Below are 18,897 nucleotides of genomic sequence, written 5' to 3'. Positions count from 1 at the left end.
TAAAATAGCAACTGTGTATACATCTGTATGTAATGTTCATGCACTGAGTAGGAACCAAGTTTAAATGGTAATTAATTGCTTCATATAAGATAGCTTCTTCTTCAACATATGTAATTAAAATTTAAGTTTTCTTTAAAATATAGTAATGTCAAAATTTTTAACTATGTTTGAGAAGAGTTCATGTCTAGAATTCTCTAAAATTATAATAATACAAGATCCATGCAAAATATATTAGGTAAATTAAGAAGATATAGTTTTGAAATGAGCTTTATATATGTAGATTCAAATTGTCTTAAAAGCAACTGAATACATTGGAAGTTTTTCATTTTGTTTTCATGTTTTACTTGCATATTTCCTGTTTTCTTTCACTTTCTGAATTCCTTGACTATTATAAGCTAAATGGCAATTGTTCACTCCATAAAATAACATTCACAAATGGAGTCAGGTTTAATTATCAAATACATCACTCACTTGTAGAACAACTAAGCAATTAATTATAAATTATGCACAAAGGGCATTTAGAAATTCATGAAATTTAATCATGTTTACATTGTATATGCATGTATGAATGTGTATACAATAATATGTGTGTATACTGCCTGCAATTCCTTACTATAGGTAAAAGCTCTGAGGCTTAAAATTCTGTCATTTAAGTGTTCAATTAGTTTAAAAGATTTTGCTTTTTAGAAAGACTGGAATATATTAAACACAAATATTGATATCACTGAATCCATGTTCAGCTTGTTGGCTCCTAATTGAATATTGTTTTAATTCTCTTGACACAGGGTACATATGCCACTTAGCATGGACGAGAACTAACAATCCTCCTATCTGGATGGAGGAATTATGGGTATGTGCCATCATATCTGTGAAGGTTTGAATCTTGACAGTAATACTTGACTATTCACTGATTTTCTTATCTATCTATTGTTTAATTTCCCCAGAAGGTTAAATGAAGGCCAGAGTAGTACTATGACATAATGTGGTTTCATGATAAAATGCAGGGCTAAATATTTAAATGTGTTTATAAAACAATTAACAAATAGATTTTCATAGCTATCAATGATATTTAATTTTTACAACTGGTTGCCATTATCCTCCTTGACTTTGTAAAAATCTACCTTAATTGACCCTATTATACTACCTCATGTTAGACTGTGACATTTATATTTAGTGTATCATTTATTTCTTGGTTTTTAAGCTTAATGTTAAAGATTTGAAAATTAATTTATTAGAAAGTATTTAAGTTTCTGGGTAAGAGGGTGGCATAAGAGCCAGGCGAAACCAGCCTAGAGAGGGATTTAAGCAAAACCACAGCAAAATACACTCTTCTTCATAAAAATTAAGGAGTAGCGGTTATTGTTAGACACAGCAGAGAAGCAGGAGAGACCAAGATCCACCAGAAAGAAAGAAAAAGGCCAGAATCCCACTGAGGTGCTTGTGGCCCACCCGATTGATGCCAACCGTGCACCTGTATGGTACCTCCCCACCAGCTTTGCCAAGTTGCAATAGCAGCAGAGACCAAACAAGGGGATTTTTCAACTTCATCAGCTTTCTTCCAAAGTTAAGAAATATGAAAGAAACTCAGCAGAGATCAACTAAGGTGCTACTGAAAAGGATACAGGTGGAACTGTATGAGCAACTCCAGGCTTTCTGCACTCCCCATCCCCCAACCATCAGAACCAGGAACCTCTGGCATTCAGCCCCCAGTGGCAGCACAGCAAGCACACCTGATCAGAGCTCCAGCTACACAGCACAACACGGAGGGATCTGTGTGGGCACTGAGCATTGGTAAGATTGGAAGCCATCCCAAAAGGGTAATGGGGCTGACCGAAGGAAAAAAAAAAAAAGTAAATAAATAAAATAAAATAAAATAAACATGCACATAGGCCTGCATTATGGGTTATATATTCTTGGTTGGCTTTACTATTTTCTAATAAGTTGTATTTGGGAGTTGGATATTGTTGACATTGATCCTTTCATATTTATAGTGCATTTGTCTTTGCTTCTATTATTATTGGGAGCAGGGCTTGATTCAGAGCCAGGCTAACCTAGAACCCAAATCAGAACAGAAATCTCTACCTCCCAGCTGATAAGATTAAGGGTGTATAACAGCACACACCTTATGGATTTTGGCTTTATAAGACTATCTGTTTGTTTTAATCCCTACAATTGTGTACCCTATGCTGATTATTACTGAATGTGTATATTGCCCAGTTGAAGTTTAGAATTTTCTAGCAAATGTTCCACCAAGTCCATTAGAATATTTACTAAACAAGCAAATACGGCACTTAGGATTACTTCTGTGGCTGGATTGGGGTAGAAGAGCTACACCCAGCACCTCAAACTCATATCCTGAATGTATATAAAGGTAGATTGCCAATCTAAGAACATTGTAGATAAGCATAAAACACAAGCATCAACACAATTCAGGATGCATTATAATACAAGAAACACAAGACAATACAGTCCAACCAAAAATTATAAAGCCATCATAAATGATCACCAATGAGACTATTTTAGATGAAATGGTTGACAAATATTTCAAAAAAAATGATTGTATCTATACTCAAACAAATCAAAGAAGAAACGAAAGGAATCAAAGAAGAAAGCAAAGGAATCAAAGAGGAAAACAAACTCCTGGAGGAGAACACAGGAAACCTCTGTGGAACGTCACACCGGTAGAATGGATGAAGGAGAGAACAGAATATCTAAACTAGAAGGCCAGGTGGCAGATGTAACAGAGTCCAACAAAGAGAAAGATAAGTTAATAGGAAGGTATGAATGGGAATTTCAAGATATCTCATGAAAAGATGAAACATAAGCATTTAAGGTATAATAGAAGGAGAAGAACTTCAATAAAGAGGCTTAGTAGGTGTTTTCAAAAAGAATCATAGAAGAAAATTTTCCCCAAATTGGAAAAGAAATGTCAATGGAGATACATAAGGCTTTAAAAAAAAAAAAACAGACAAAACTTGGAAAGAACTTCTCCTCACCGTGTTATATTTAAGCTACTAAACATGTGAACCAAAAAAAAATATATATATTGAAAGCCATTAGAGAGAAAAAGCAAGTCACCTACAAAGGCAAGCACATCAGAATAATTGCAGATTAATCAACATAAACTTTAGAAGCCAGAAGGGCTTGGAATGATGTATTCCAAGTTCTGAAAGATAACTATTGTCAACTAAGATTAGTTTGTCCTTCAAAGCTATCTATCCAAATTGATGGAGAATTAAGGACATTCCACAACAACAACAAAAAAAAAAAAAAAAAAAAAAAAAAAAAAAAAAAAAAAAACAGGCTAACGGAATTTCTTTTTTTTAATTTAATTTTATTTATTTTTTTCTCAATTTTTTAAACATTTTCCATGATTATAAAAAATATCCTATGGTAATATCCTCCCTCCCCCCCCACTTCCCCTTTGAAATTCCATTCTCCATCATATCTCATATCCCCTCCACATCTCAATAAGTCTCTTTTACTTTGATGTCATGATCTTTCCCTCCTCTTAAGACAATCTTGTGTAGGTAGTGTCATGCACTATGAGGTCATGGATATCGAGGCTATTTTTTTGTCTGGAGAGAGCACATTGTAAGGAGTGTTGCCATTCTTTTGTCTCTTACATTCTTTCCACCACCTCTTCTGCATAAGACCCTGAGCATAGGCAGGTGTGATCGAGATGTTATTCGGTACTCTAGTCACTGCTTTCCAGCACCATGGTACCTTCATTGTGGTTCCAAGGTCACTGCCATTTGAAAAGAGAAGATTCTCTACCCAAAGTGAAAGTAGCCTTAAAATGAGGGTAAAAATATTAAGAGAAATGCTTACTTGGCAGGTTGATAAGCATAGTATATACATTTTGCAGACATCAGCTGATGTTACACTCTCAGGGCTCATGACTACCCTTGTTTTAAATTTTCATTATCAGGGATGTATTCCGTCCCTTGTAGCGGGCCTCCACTCCAATTGGAGGGCAGTTGGTTTCCACTATGACAGATATGCCACTATTGAACCTGTTGGCTCATTTGGCCTGGCTGGACAATTATAAGGTTTTCAGTGTCCACTGTTGAGTATCATCACTGGTGGTGTATCATTCTCCCATTGAACTGTGTGTAGAATGGCTTCTTCCAGCTTTCTGTCAGCTGGTCTACATGGAGGAGGTTATCAGCTCAGTCCCAGCAGGACCTCTTAGTGGCCTTGCAGCCCAAGTATGAGGAGTCTTCAGCAATAGGGCTTTACCATTTATTCCTGGTGGGAAACCAAGGGCCTCGGCAATGACCTATAATGTTTTGGGGGCATCGGGGACCTCCCTGACCAACAACTTATGGGAAAGTACCCCATCCCTGGCAATGAAAATTTTCTAGCAATGATCTACGGCTCCTGAGTGTTCCATTGTACAAAACAAAAGGAGTCCATTTAATTTATTTATATCCTCTTAGATTCTGATTAGCCCTCCCTCCACCTTTCCTTTTCTCAATCTCCTCCCCTGACCTCACTTTGGGCTTTTTCACCCCAGTTAATCTATTATTCTACTTACATATATACAATACCAACCTATTCAGTATCCTCTGCCCTTCCTTTCTCTTATCTTTGTATCTCTTTTATAGCTTACTGGCCTCACCTACTGAGTTTTTCCCTTCTCACACAAAAGCCCAATCATCTGTAGCTAGGATCCACATATGACAGAGAACATGCAACAATTGGCTTTCTGGGCCTGGGTTACCTCATTTAGTATAATCCTTTCCAGACCCATCTATTTTTCTGCAAATTTCATAACTTCATTTTTCTTTACCACTGAGTAGAACTCTATTGCATAAATGTGGTGGCTTGAGACAGGTGTCCCCCATAAACTTAGGTGTTCTGAATGCTAGGTTCCCAGCTAATAGAAATTTGAGAGTTAATGCCTTCTGGAGGCAGTGTATTGTTGGGGGTGGGCTTATGGCTGTTATAGCCAGTTTCTCCTTGGCAGTGTTTGGCACACTCTTCTATTGCTATTGTCTAACTTCTGTTGTTCAGGATGTGATGTACACCCTCTTCTCATTTTCCCCTGCCATCATGGAGCTTCCCCTCAAGCCTGTAAGCCAAAATAAACCTCTTTTTCCCACAAGCTGATCTTTGTTGGGTGATTTCTTCCAGCAATTGAACCTGACTGCAACAGGTATTAAACTGAAAATCAGAAACAAGTAAAGATATAGAACATACAGAAATTCATGGAGATGAAACAGCACACTATCAAATGATGAATGGGTCATTAAAGAATTCCAGAAGCAAATCAACAAATTCATAGTATCAAATGATGATGATAATACAAGATGAAACAAATGCCTTTATTAAGAAATTACAGAGTTTACAACTAAACAATTTAATGCTTCACCTTAAGGCCTTGTTAAAAGTAGAACAAGGCAAACCAAAAATCAATAGAAAGAGAAATAATAAACAAACAAGACTTAAGGCACAAATTAATGAAATAGAAACAAAAAAAAATCCAGTGAATCAATGAAACAAAGACTTGGTTATTTGAATGGATAAACAAGATTGATAAACCCTTAGCAAGTCTGACCAGAAGAGTGAAGAGACAAAAAAATAATAATAATAAAATTAGAGATGAAGAAGGTATGATTTCAACACATACCAAAGAAATTCATAAAATTATAAGGACATACTTAAAAATATGTATGCCTCTAAATTTGAAAATCTGAAAGTAATAGATGATTTCTATGATTTATATGACCATACAAAATTAAATGAAGATGGGATAAACCATTTAAATAGACCTATAACAAGTAGAGAGAATGAAGAAGTTATGAAAATTCTCCCAAATGAAAAAAATCCAGGCCCAGATGAATTCACTCGTGAATTTTACCAGACCTTCATGGAAGAACTAGCACCACTGCAACTCAAACTTTTCCACAAAATAGAAAAGGATTGAATTCTACTGCACTCCTTCTATGAAGCCATCATCACCCTCATAACAAAACCAGACAAAGACAGAACCAAAAAAAATTACAGACCAATCTCCATCATGAACATAGATGTAAATATTATGAACAAAATATTGGCAAACAGAATACAAGAACATGTAAGAAAGATTCTTTACCTTGACCAAGTAGGCTTTACCCCAGAGATGCAAGGACAGTTCAACATAAACAAATGTTCTGAAGGAGAAAAATCACATTATCATTCCAATAGTTGCAGAAAAGGCATTTGACAAAATCCAACATCCTTCCATGGTAAAAGTATTGCAGAAACTGGGAATAGAAGGAACATATATCAACATAATAAAGGCTATTTATGATAGTCCTACAGCCAACATAATACTAAATTGGGAAAAACTTGAAGCTTTTCAACTAAATTCAGGAACAAAACAAAGTGGCTCCTGTCCCCAATTTTATTTAATATAGTACTGGAAGTCTTAGATATAGCAACAAGGTAAGAGACACTCATAAATGGGATACATATTGGAAAGGAATAGATTAAATTATTATTATTTGTAAATGACATGATGCTATACATAAAAGACCCTAAAGACTCAACAAGCAAATGGTTAGAGCTGATAAACACTTTTAGCAACATAGCAGGATACAAAACAAATACACAGTAATCAGTAGCTTTCCTATAGACTAACAACAAATACGTGGAGGATGAAATCAGGGAATCTTTCCCATTCACAACTGCCTCAAAAATAAATACATTAATTAATTAATTAAGTGCCTTGGAATAATCTTAACCAAGTAAGTGAAGGATATCTACAATGAGAACTTTAAAACACTTAAGTGAGAAATTGCAGAAGACACAAGAAAATGAAAAGACACACCTTGTTCTTGGATTGGAAAAATCAATATTGTGAAAATGTCAATCCTACCAAAAGCCATCTACACATTTAATGCATTCCCCATTAAAATTCCAATAGTATTATTCACAAAAATAGAAAAAAAATCCTAAAATTCATTTGGAAGCACAAAAAACCCTCAAATAGCCACAAAAATTTCAAGCATAAAAAATAAGGCTGGAGGGGCTGGAGAGATTGCTTAGTGGTTAAGGCATTTGCCCACAAAGCCAAAGGGCCTTGGTTCAATTCCTCAGTAGCCACATAGGCCAGATGCACAAGGTCGGGCATGCATCTGGAGTTTGTTTGCAGTGGCCAAAGCCATGCCCATTCTCTCTGTCTCTCTCTTTCTCTCTCTCTCTTTCCCTTTCTCTCTCTGCCTCTTTGCCTCTCTTAAATAAATTAAAAATTAAAAAAAAAAAAGTAAGGCTGGTGATATTACCATACCCAATTTGAAGCTATATTACAAAGCCATAGTAACAAAATCATAATGGTATTGGCACAAAGACAGATATGTAGAACAATGGAAAAGAATAGAGGACTGAGATGTTAACCCAGGCATCTACAGCCATCTGATTTTTTGACAAAAATGCCCAAAATATTCATTTGAGAAAAGGAATCCTTTTCAAAAAGTGGTGCTGGGAAAAGTGAATATCTATATGTAGAAGAAGCAAAATAGATCTTTTTTCTTTCTCCAAGCACAATGATCAAGTGCAAGTGGATCAGAGACCTTAATATCAGACCTGAAACTCTGAAATTACTAGAGGAAAAGGTAGGGGAAACCCTTCAGCATATTGGCATAGGGAATGACTTTCTTAACCCCAATTGCTCAGAAAATAAAACCATTAATTAACAACTGGGAACTCATGAAATTACAAAGCTTTTGTACAGCATAGGACACTGTGAATAGAGCAAAGAGACAATGTTCACAATGGGAGAAAATCTTTTCCAGGTATACATATGACAGTGGATTAATATCCAGAATATACAAAGAACGCAAAAAACAGAACAATAAGAAATCAAACAACCCAATTAAATAATGGGCTATGGAACTAAATAGACAGTTCTCAGAAGAAGAAATACACATGGCAATATAAACATCTGAAAATGTTTTCTACATTCTTAGCCATCAGGGAAATGCAAATTAATCATCTCTCTCCTACCAGAATGGCTCCCATTGAGAAAACAAATGGCACTAAATGTTGGCGAGGATGCATAAAAGGGGAACCCTTCTACACTGTTGGTGGGAATGCACTCTGATCCAGCCATTTTGGAAAACAGTGTGGAGGTTCTTGAAACAGCTAAAAATAGATTTGCCATATGATCCAACTATAGCTCTCCTAGGCATATATCCTAATGACTTTTCTCAATACTTTAGGGATACTTGCACATCCATGTTTATTGGTATTATTCATGATAGCTAGGAAGTGGAACCAGTCTATGTCCAGCCGCAGATGAATGGATAATAAACATGTGGTACGTTTACACAATGGAGTTCTATTCAGAGGTAAAGAAAAATGAAATTATGAAACTTGCTGGGAAATGGATGGATCTGGAAAGGATTATACTGAGATAAACCAGGTGCAGAAATCCAAATGTCACATGTTCTCTCTCATATGTGTATCCTAGCTACAAATGCATAAACTTGTGTGTGAGCTGGAAGCAAATATCAGTAGCAGAGGCCTGTAAGCTAGAAAAAGAGTATAAGGAAGTTAGGAGAGGGAAGAACTTAAGGCTACATTATTGCATATATGTAAGTAGAACAACAGATGACAGGGAGGGGAAAGGCCTAAGCAAGAGATTGCATAAAAAGGGTGAGGATAGGGTTAATCAAAATTAAAGATATTCTGAATAATACATATGAAATCTACTTTCTTGAATAATGGTACATTCAAAAGCCATAGAATGTTACTAGAAATTTTTCAGTGCCAGGGATGGGATACCTTACAGGAAGTTGTTGGCCAGGGAGGTCCCTGTTGGCTTTAAAACATTGCAGGCTATTTCCAAAGTCTTTGGTTTCCTGTGAAATACAGATGGTAAGACCCTATCTGAAGCCTTAACAAGACTGAGTAGCAAAGTCATTGAGAAATCAAGCTGGTGCAGACCAGAAAACCTTCTCCCTGCAGCCCAGCCAAGTGAAAGCTGGAAAAAAACTGCATTGTATATAGCTTTATGGGAGACAGCACTCATCAGCAGTGAAAACAGTGGACACTGGAAGCCTTAAGACTGAATAAACATGCCAAACGATGGAATAAGTGCAATACTAGCATGACTGCTGTGGGGGAAACCAACCGCTTTTTAATTGGACTAAAAGTCCACTCCATGGGAGGGAATACATGCCTGGTACTGAAAACATAATCAAAAGCCTATGAAGGGGGAGGTCATGAGACTTAGGGATATAAAGTCTGCTCTTGTCTGGATCATGCATAACTTTTTCTCACCAAGTTGCCATGAAAGCACTACACTTAATGTTCATATTCATATCTTAATGCTACTCTTGCTTCTGGTTAGAGATGCTTCTCCTTTTAGATGTTGATGTCCACTGGGATGACCCAAATGGCAACATACTACTGAAAAGAAGAGAGGGAGGAGTCCAGCACTAACACATCTCATGCTCTCTAAGGTTCAGGGTTCATTGCAGAAGTGGTGGCAGAAAGAATGTAAGGGCCAAAGGAAGGATACCACTCCTTACATATAGCTGTCGAGACAGAAATTGGCCTTGATATTCATAACCTTGCAGTTCCCAGCAATACCTACACAAGACCATCATAATAGGAGAAAAAGATGATTACATCAAATTAAAGGAGAGACTAATGAAGAGAGGTAGGGGATATGTTGAAGAGCAGTCATGAAGGGGAAAGTGGGGAAGGGGAGAGAAATCCATGGTTGTTGTCTGTAAGTATAGAATATATATGTATTTAAAAAAGAAAAAAAAGAAAGTATTTAAATCAGAAAATCTCATCAGTAATCACTACCACTTATCATCATTGGTGTTTGGTAGGTTTCTTCTTAGAAATAGTTTGAATGGATTTTTTTTTACATTGTCTAAGTCAATATGTTTACAAAGTTTTTAATTACTTTAGCATGCAAAATATCATTAAAAGTATCATTAAAACACTTTGAAATAATAGTGCATAGAATTCTCCCTTATGCAAGATCCATGATTTAGTCATGAAAATCATATATGGCTGCCAATCTCAGCTTAATCAGCATAAGAAACCATTTTCTTTCATTCCAAATGCATTCTGGTATATACAGACATAATCTTATTAGTATCAATTAAATGCAATATTTCAGTAACCCTGTCTGGGTCTGAGAAGAAGGGAAGAAACACAATAAGGAAATGAATTGAAATAGCGTATTCTATATGGAAAGCACCACATAGACCATTTCTAAATTTTTCTATGATCCAAATGATCTGAGTATTACAATGATACTATAAGTGAGTAAGTTGAAACTAAATGAAAATATCTCCCAGATCCAATACACGTTTAAATGAGAAGCAAGTCTAAAATGTGTATGATGTGACTCAACAATTCTGTACTTTAGTCACCAGTGTACATTCACTTGTGCAGACTAATCAGAAATCTTAAAAAATATGATCTATATTTTCAAGTAAAGATTTCTAAAATGTTATGGAATTTCACATTGGGCAGGAACCTAAAGAAAAAATCAATTTAAGGCCAATAAAACCACCCTAGACTCTCCTCTTCCACTAGCATTATGACTAATTTAGTAAATACCACCCTCCAATTCCTTCTCTTCCACTATTATGATGACTAGTTTAAGAGAAGATCTTGGTATTCATCCTTCCTTTGTGTATATTGGTGGAATGCATAACTGTGTGCATGCATGTACACGGATATACGTGTGTGTGTGTGTGTGTGTGTGTGTGTGTGTGTGTACACAATTGCACAGTACAATTATGAATTTACATGTGGAGCTCAGAATCCAATCCAACATCAGGTACCTTCTTCAGTTATTCTTTATTAGATATTCTTTATTATGATAGTTTGCATTTGCTTATGGTTTCATCTTTTATGTTAATAAGCCCCACGTCTGGCCAGCAAGCAAGTAAAGGAGATCTATATAATCACAATAATTTCCCATTTAGTACAATTAAACCTCATATTGTTGTGATTGAGAAAATGTAGCTTTATTTTGCAAAAATCCAAAATGGTTGGAAATTGGTAGCATTGGATTTCTTATTTTTTTCAATGTGGATTTTGTTATTTTTGTGTTAGATACAATCTATGAGGAAAATGACCTTATTTAATATAAGTAGTATAATTTTATTTGCAATGAGATATAAAGCTCATTAGATTTATTTTATTGCAGTTTCATTTGCTATGAATGTACCACCATTTTTATATCATGATATCAATATTTTAATCCATTTCTATATAGAAAATCAGGAGATGTGACTCTAAAATGTACTAAACATAACTGTCTTAGCTGTAAACCATTTGGTTTTACAAATTAGTTAGCAAATTTATTCATATGTAAGTCACTGCATAATCATATATTGATCAGGTCTTAGAAACTGTTTAAATAATATGTCATGACAACAAGCAAGAAAGCAAGAACTTAAAAACTGGTGAAGAAGATAGACTTTGAGATATTCAATACTTAGCAAAGCAGAGATCCAGAGGCTCCTAAGAGCTCATCACTGAAGTAGATTTAAAACTTCCCACCATGGATTAAGGAATTTTGTGGAAGAGGGGGCAGAAAGATTGTAACAACCACAGGTTAAGAAATATCATGCCTAGAAGCATTCTCTCCCCCCACAGTAAAAAACGGACTGCTGCTCCCTCAGTGCATAACCCACAACCACATGGGGAATACCTACAACCCTACTGAGGAGGGTCCCTAGTAGAATGGGGGCAAAGACAAGGGATAAAAGTGTACCAACACATGATGTATCCATAAAAAATATGTTGATAATAGTAATATTACTAAATAAAATCAAATGTATTATTAGGGCTGGAGAAATGGCTCAGCAGTTCAGGTGCTTGCCTGTAAAGCCCAAGGATATAGGTTTGATTCCCCAGGAGCCACATAAGCCAGATGCACAAGGTGATGCATGCATCCGGAGTTCATTTGCAGTGGCTGGGTGCCTCTTTCTCTTTCTCTCTCTTGAATAAATTAAAATAAAATATTTTAAAAATGTACTAAGTGTACTACATAAATTTTTGCAATAAATATTTATCATTAACTTTTAGGCAATCCTTCATAAGACATGAGATACCATATTAATAGGAGTTCAACTGAACAGTTATGTTGGTTGCTGTTTGCACCTGGTAAAACGGCTTCCTCCCAAAATTTTCATCTATCTGGAATGTCAGCATATGATGACTTTTTGGAAACTTAATATTTTCAATGTAATTACTTAAAATCGGGTCATACTGGCTAACAGTAAACTCTAAATGCAGTAAGATAGGTATGTTTCTTAAGCAAAGTGAAATTTCCATGAAGAAATGCTTAGGAACATGTGCATTTCATGGTCTACTAGAAGAGAAACAAGCATAAGTACTATATGCTCCTCAGGCTAAGGAGGGGCTGGGGTCACTAGAATTTAAAAGAATCAAGAAGGAATTCCCCTGCACACTTTACAGAACACAGGCTGTGTGAATAGTCCAGTGTCAGAGTAGTGCTTTCTGTAATTGTGGGAGAATACATTTTTGTCATTTATGTCACTCAATTTATCAGAATTTTGATAGTAGCCCCTAGGAAAGTGCATCATATAAATAGTGTGTGTCTCTTAAATAACACCTACAAGTGTGTCTGTGATTTTGGAACTAGGCTGTAAGTTTAAAACTAAAAGAATGCTCTCCTACCCTCTCCAGTGTCTTGAGGTTCAGGTGTTTCCTGTAAGGGTCTAGTGAAGGTTCAGCCATTTGGTCTGTCTTTTAGGAAGTAGATCTTCCCTCCCTCCCTCTCCCCCTCTCCCCTCCCTCTCTCTCTCCTCTCTAACTCATGTATATTAGGTGTGTTTTTCCTCAATTTCTTAGTGGGCACTGACCTGTAACCCCCACTTCCAGCTTGGGGCTACCATCCACAATGAGCTTTTGATCAGAGAAATCTACAAGGTTTCCCAAAACAATGACAGACTTCTGTCAGAGTACTTGATGACCCACCAAAGGCCAGTGGTAAGACCCTATTGCTGAAGACTCCATAAGCAGCTGACATGTAAACTGGAATGGAATGGCTTGGCTGGAAGCCACGAGAGAGTCAGTCCCCAGTCAGCGTGTCTAGTGCCAGGAGGTGCTACATGGGCGACTGGGGGAAATGGCCAATATCTGTCCAAGCAACCCATTGTCTAACCTAATTAGCAACAAATAACCTGATGTGATGCCCACACAAGTGCAATAGTGGCACACAGCCATGGTGGGGAACCAACTGCTCTTGATTTGGCTAACTGATCCCATCAGTGGTACGAGACCCCTAGCTGAAGCTGGGAAACAAGTCAGAACCATACCCAAACATAAGCCCACTCTCCAATATCAAGCTACCATCAATCATGGGGTACAAGAGGGCCTACACCTATCAAACTCTCTATCAAAAAAGTAATTGTTATCTCAATTTTCCTGGTGCTAATTTACTCTCTGTTGGAGAATCTGCTTCTCTTTTTCAGATAGATGCAGATCCTAAGGAGACAGCTGCCCCAACATATCTCAAAAGGGGCCCGACTGAAACTAAGGACAATTGGTGAAACAAGCAAGGGTGATGTTTTCCTGATGAACCAGATACCAGCACAAAGGGGAAGGAGACCAACACAGAGAAAAATCAATTCCTACGAAATCAGAGAGCCAGAGCCTCAGAGGCCCCCAACACCTCAGCACTGAAGCAGACCTAAAATGAACCCAACATGGCTCAGGGAAATTTTGTGGAAGAGGGGGTGGAAAGAATGTCAGAGTTACATGTTGGGTCATGATATGCAGAGACATTTATCTACCAATAACTGTGGGCACAATTCACGACCCATTTACATCAACAAGGAGGGTCCAATGGGAGGGGGTATATCATGGATGAGCCTAAACAATGTTTCCAAACTGCCTGTATTTGCTTAAAAGAAAACTAATAAATTAAATTAAAAAATGAAAAAAAGAATGCTTTCCTCAATAAAACAAAATATCATACCCTATGAGACTATTGATTGAATTATGAATGGTCAGGACATTGTAATTAAAGATCAGAATTGAGTAAGCAGTAGTTGAACATCTTCTGTTTAGCAATTTATATATTAATAACAGCATGCTTACATAACATTTATGGTGTTTCTGATGAGATCTCAAAGAAAAACAAGAAGCACATTATTGTATACAGGTTGAAATATAACTCACATTATAAAGTGGCAGAAACATGGCTAAATTACCACAGAATATTTAGTTGGAAGTGGAGTTTGTAAGCTACTAGCTTGGATTTGGCTACCTTAAGCTTGCTTAGATTTCTCAGTAAGTCAAGGAAGTGGGAGACCTGGCTCTCCTTGAGCCAGTTAAGTGCTAGGAAAAATAATGACTTGGAAATCTGCAAGGCTACTCCAGACACTGCTGAGAGACACATCCAAGTGTTTGATGCACAAACTTGTTGAACATAGATCTGGTCCCCTATGTTAACCAGAAGCAGAGGGAAATGGGTTGTCAACAAATAATCCATGGGATATCCACTTATTCCATGGCATAAGTCCCATACAGAGAGCATAAAACTGAGAGTGGTCATAATGTTACCTCAACAGAAATACCAAACCTTGGTCTGAAGGAAATAGGATGAAATGATAGAAGGCTACTGTGTTATACGAAGGAGATAAACTGATAGGACTACTCAGGGGCAATTTGTAATGCCATTAAGAATGAAGTTGAATGCCAGGCTTGGTGGCATACACATTTAATCCCAGCACCCTGAAACTATATAGTGAATTCCAGGTCAAGCTGGGCTATACAAGACCCTACATCAAAACAAAATGAAGGGCTGAAGAGGTGGCTTAGTGGATAAGGTGCTTGCCTGTGAAGCCTAAGGACCTAGGTCCAATTACCCAGTACCCATGTAATTCAGATGCACAAGGTGGCACATGTTTGGAGTTTGTTTGCAGTGGCTAAAGGCCCTAGTGTGTCCATTCTCTAGTGTGTCTCTATTCTCCCTGTCTCTGCATCTCTCCACTTTCTCACTTTCTCTCAAATAAATAAATAAATAGTTTTAACAAACAGTGGTGCCAGATGGACCCTGATGGACCTCCTATAGAAACCCAGAAGAGAGTTTGACCAAGCTTCATTGAGCTTAGGCATCAAAACTTCTGTGTACATAGGGGTAGACAGAGTTAATGGGAATTTTTTTTTTTATATGTTTAAACCTAACACAACCTAACCTCATTGACTCCAGATTTGTTTTAAACCAGTGACTCATTTCCAAGTTTTTATTTTCTCTCTCTCTCAGAATGGGGATGCCTATCCTATGTATCACCGTAATACTCTGGGATTAAAGTGATTGTTTTCTAATCTCACTGGTATATAGGTATAAGTTGTTTATTTATTTATTTATTTATTTTTAAATTTTGAGAGAGAGAGAGAGAGGAAGAGAAATAGGTTTTCCAGGGCTTTCAGTCACTGCAAACAAACTCCAGACACACGTGCCACCTTGTGCATCTGACATTATGTGGGTCCTGGGAAATCAAACCTGTTCCTTTGGCTTGGCAGGCAAGTGCCTTAACCACTAAGCAATATCTCCAGCCCAATTCTTATTTATTTTTATTTTTAGAGAGAGAGAGAGAAAGAGAGAGAGAGGCAGATGAGAGAGAGAAAGAGAGAGAGAGTAGATGTGATTTCTTCTTTTGCCAGAACATAAGTCATATTCAGATACTCTATCATAAATACTTACATTACTTAAATGATGAAATGTGAGTCTTAAACTTGAGAGTCTTTGTAACTTTAGGGATACTCAAATGGGTGAAGATCTTAAGAAAGTTGGGATGTTGTGGATAGACTTTTCATTGGGAAAATAAAATTTGATGTCCAAAATGGTGGTTGAATAACATCTCCCCCAAAATTCACAATGCCTATAATCTCAAGTATGTGACCTGTTTTTCCCCAATTTATTTAGATAAAGTGAAGTCACTGGTATCCCCATAAAAGTGAGAAATGAGGGTATAAATTTTCTCAGGGAGAACACAGTCAAGCACAGTCTTAGCCATGTAAACAGGCTGCCCAGGCTGAGGGCCTAAAACCAGAAGATTCTGAGGAGGTGAGGAAGAACTCTTTGCTAGTATTCTGCTGATATGCTTTCAGACCTCGGAGTTTTAGTAGTTGGTCAAGCGCCTTTTTCTATTGTTTTTGCTCCCAAGTTTGTTTTAATTGGTGGTATAGCATTAGCAGCCTGATACTGTTAAGAATAGACAAGGCAGGATCCAGACATGAGGAAACATATGGAGTTGGAGCTGATGCTAGAGATTTTTTTGTTTTGTTTTTTTTTTCCGTGTAACCATCTTGGATGATACTGAATTAGATGAGAGTTATAGTCCTGCCAGGGCAGAGAAGGTGACCACCACATTATGTGATCCAGTTCCTAGTTACCTACCTACCAGGAAATAGTTACCTTTTTCCCTAATATACATCGTTTTGACTTAGCAGTATGTTTTTGCAGTTTTTTTCTGTCATTTGATAATTCATTTTATTTTTATTGCTAAGGAAATAGTAGTAAGTTGAGTAAGTGGACCATAGTTTCTCTATCCTCATTAAAGTATTCAAAAGTATCTTTTTTGATTCTTGACTGTTTTTGTAATTATGAACAAAGTTGTATAGGTGAAAACATAAAAAGAATAAAAATAAATAAGTAAAAAGGTGAAAAAGATCCCCAAATGCTAAAATAAGAGCAATTTGGAACACAAGATAACTTCCAGAGTTCCATAAGAAGAGAAGAAAATTGCTTCCGGTTAAGATGGCGGCGTAGGTACCACGCCAAAGCAGCTTAGGGGGGAAAAAGACTAAAAAAAACTCAGCAAAATACACACTTTTACTAAAAAGTGAGGTGTATAGGAAATTGAGGCGGCAGCGGAGAAGTAGAAGAGTTCCAGAGCATCCAGAGCCTGCACAGGTGAGAACAGCGGCTCCGGGGCAGCTCGGCCAACTGCCGCAGCCGTGGCGCGGAAGAAAGCCGCCGGACTCTCCCATTTACAATTGCATCAAAAAAAATAAAATACCTTGGAATAAACCTAACCAAGGAAGTAAAGAATCTATACAATGAGAACTTTAAAACACTCAAGCGAGAAATTGCAGAAGACACTAGAAAGTGGAGAAACATCCCTTGTTCCTGGCTTGGAAGAATCAATATCGTGAAAATGGCAATCTTACCAAAAGCAATCTACACATTTAATGCAATCCCTATCAAAATTCCAAAGGCTTTCTTCATGGAAATAGAAAAAACAATCCAAAAATTCATTTGGAATCACAAAAAACCTCGAATATCTAAAATAATACTGAGCAACAAAAAAGAGGCTGGTGGTATCACCATACCTGATTTTAACCTATACTACAGAGCCATAGTAACAAAAACAGCATGGTACTGGCACAAAAACAGACATGTAGATCAGTGGAACAGAATAGAGGACCCAGATGTAAGCCCAAGTAGCTATAGCCACCTGATATTCGATAAAAATGCCAAAAATACTCATTGGAGAAGAGACAGCCTCTTCAGCAAATGGTGTTTTGAAAACTGGATAAATATCTGCAGAAGGATGAAAATAGATTCTTCTCTCTCGCCATGCACAAGAATTAAGTCCAAATGGATTAAAGACCTTAACATCAGACCGGAAACTTTGAAACTGCTAGAGGAAAAAGTAGGGGAAACCCTTCAACATATTGGTCTTGGCAAAGACTTTCTGAATACAACCCCAATTGCTCAGGCAATAAAACCACAGATTAACCACTGGGACCTAATGAAATTACAAAGATTTTGCACCGCAAAGGACACAGTGAAAAAAGCAAAGAGGCAGCCTATAGAATGGGAAAAAATCTTTGCCAGCTATATATCTGATAGAGGATTAATACCTAGGATATACAAAGAACTCAAAAAGTTAACTAATAAGGAATCAAACAAGCCAATCAAAAAATGGGCTAAGGAGCTAAATAGAGACTTCTCAAAGGAAGAAATACGAATGGCATATAAGCACCTAAAAAAATGTTCTACGTCACTAGTCATCAGGGAAATGCAGATTAAAACTACTTTGAGATTCCATCTCACTCCTGTCAGATTGGCCACCATAATGAAAACAAATGATCATAAATGTTGGCGGAGATGTGGAAAAAAAGGAACCCTTCTGCACTGCTGGTGGGAATGCAATCTGGTCCAGCCATTGTGGAAAACAGTGTGGAGGTTCCTAAAGCAGCTAGAGATTGATCTACCATATGACCCAGCTATAGCACTCCTAGGCATATATCCAAAGGACTCATCTCATTTCCTTAGAAGTACATGCTCAACCATGTTTATTGCTGCTCAATTTATAATAGCTGGGAAATGGAACCAGCCTAGATGTCCCTCAACAGATGAGTGGATAATGAAGATGTGGTACATTTATACAATGGAGTTCTACTCAGCGGTAAAGAAAAATGAAGTTATGAAATTTGCAGAAAAATGGATGGACCTGGAAAGTATTATACTAAGTCAGGTAACCCAGGCCCAGAAAGCCAAGCGCCACATGTTCTCTCTCATATGTGGATCCTAGCTACAGATGACTGGGCTTCTGCGTGAGAATGAAAATACTTAGTAGCAGAGGCCAGTAAGTTGAAAAGGAGAAATAAAGGGTGGAGAAAGGAAGGGAGGAGGATACTTAATAGGTTGATATTGTATATATGTAATTACAATGTTTGTAATGGGGAGGTAATATGATTGAGAATGGAATTTCAAACGGGAAAGTGTGGGGGTGGGGAGGGAGGGAATTACCATGGGATATATTTTATAATCATGGAAAATGTTAATAAAAATTAAAAAAAATATATTTAAAAAAAAAAAGAAGAGAAGAAAATTTATGTCATTATCATACACTTGATGGAATAATACTATTTTGCTGTTTATGCCAAGAC

This window comes from Jaculus jaculus, chromosome 9, assembly GCF_020740685.1.
Source record: "Jaculus jaculus isolate mJacJac1 chromosome 9, mJacJac1.mat.Y.cur, whole genome shotgun sequence".
Taxonomy (NCBI): Eukaryota; Metazoa; Chordata; class Mammalia; order Rodentia; family Dipodidae; genus Jaculus; species Jaculus jaculus.
This window is presented reverse-complemented; position numbering follows the sequence as displayed.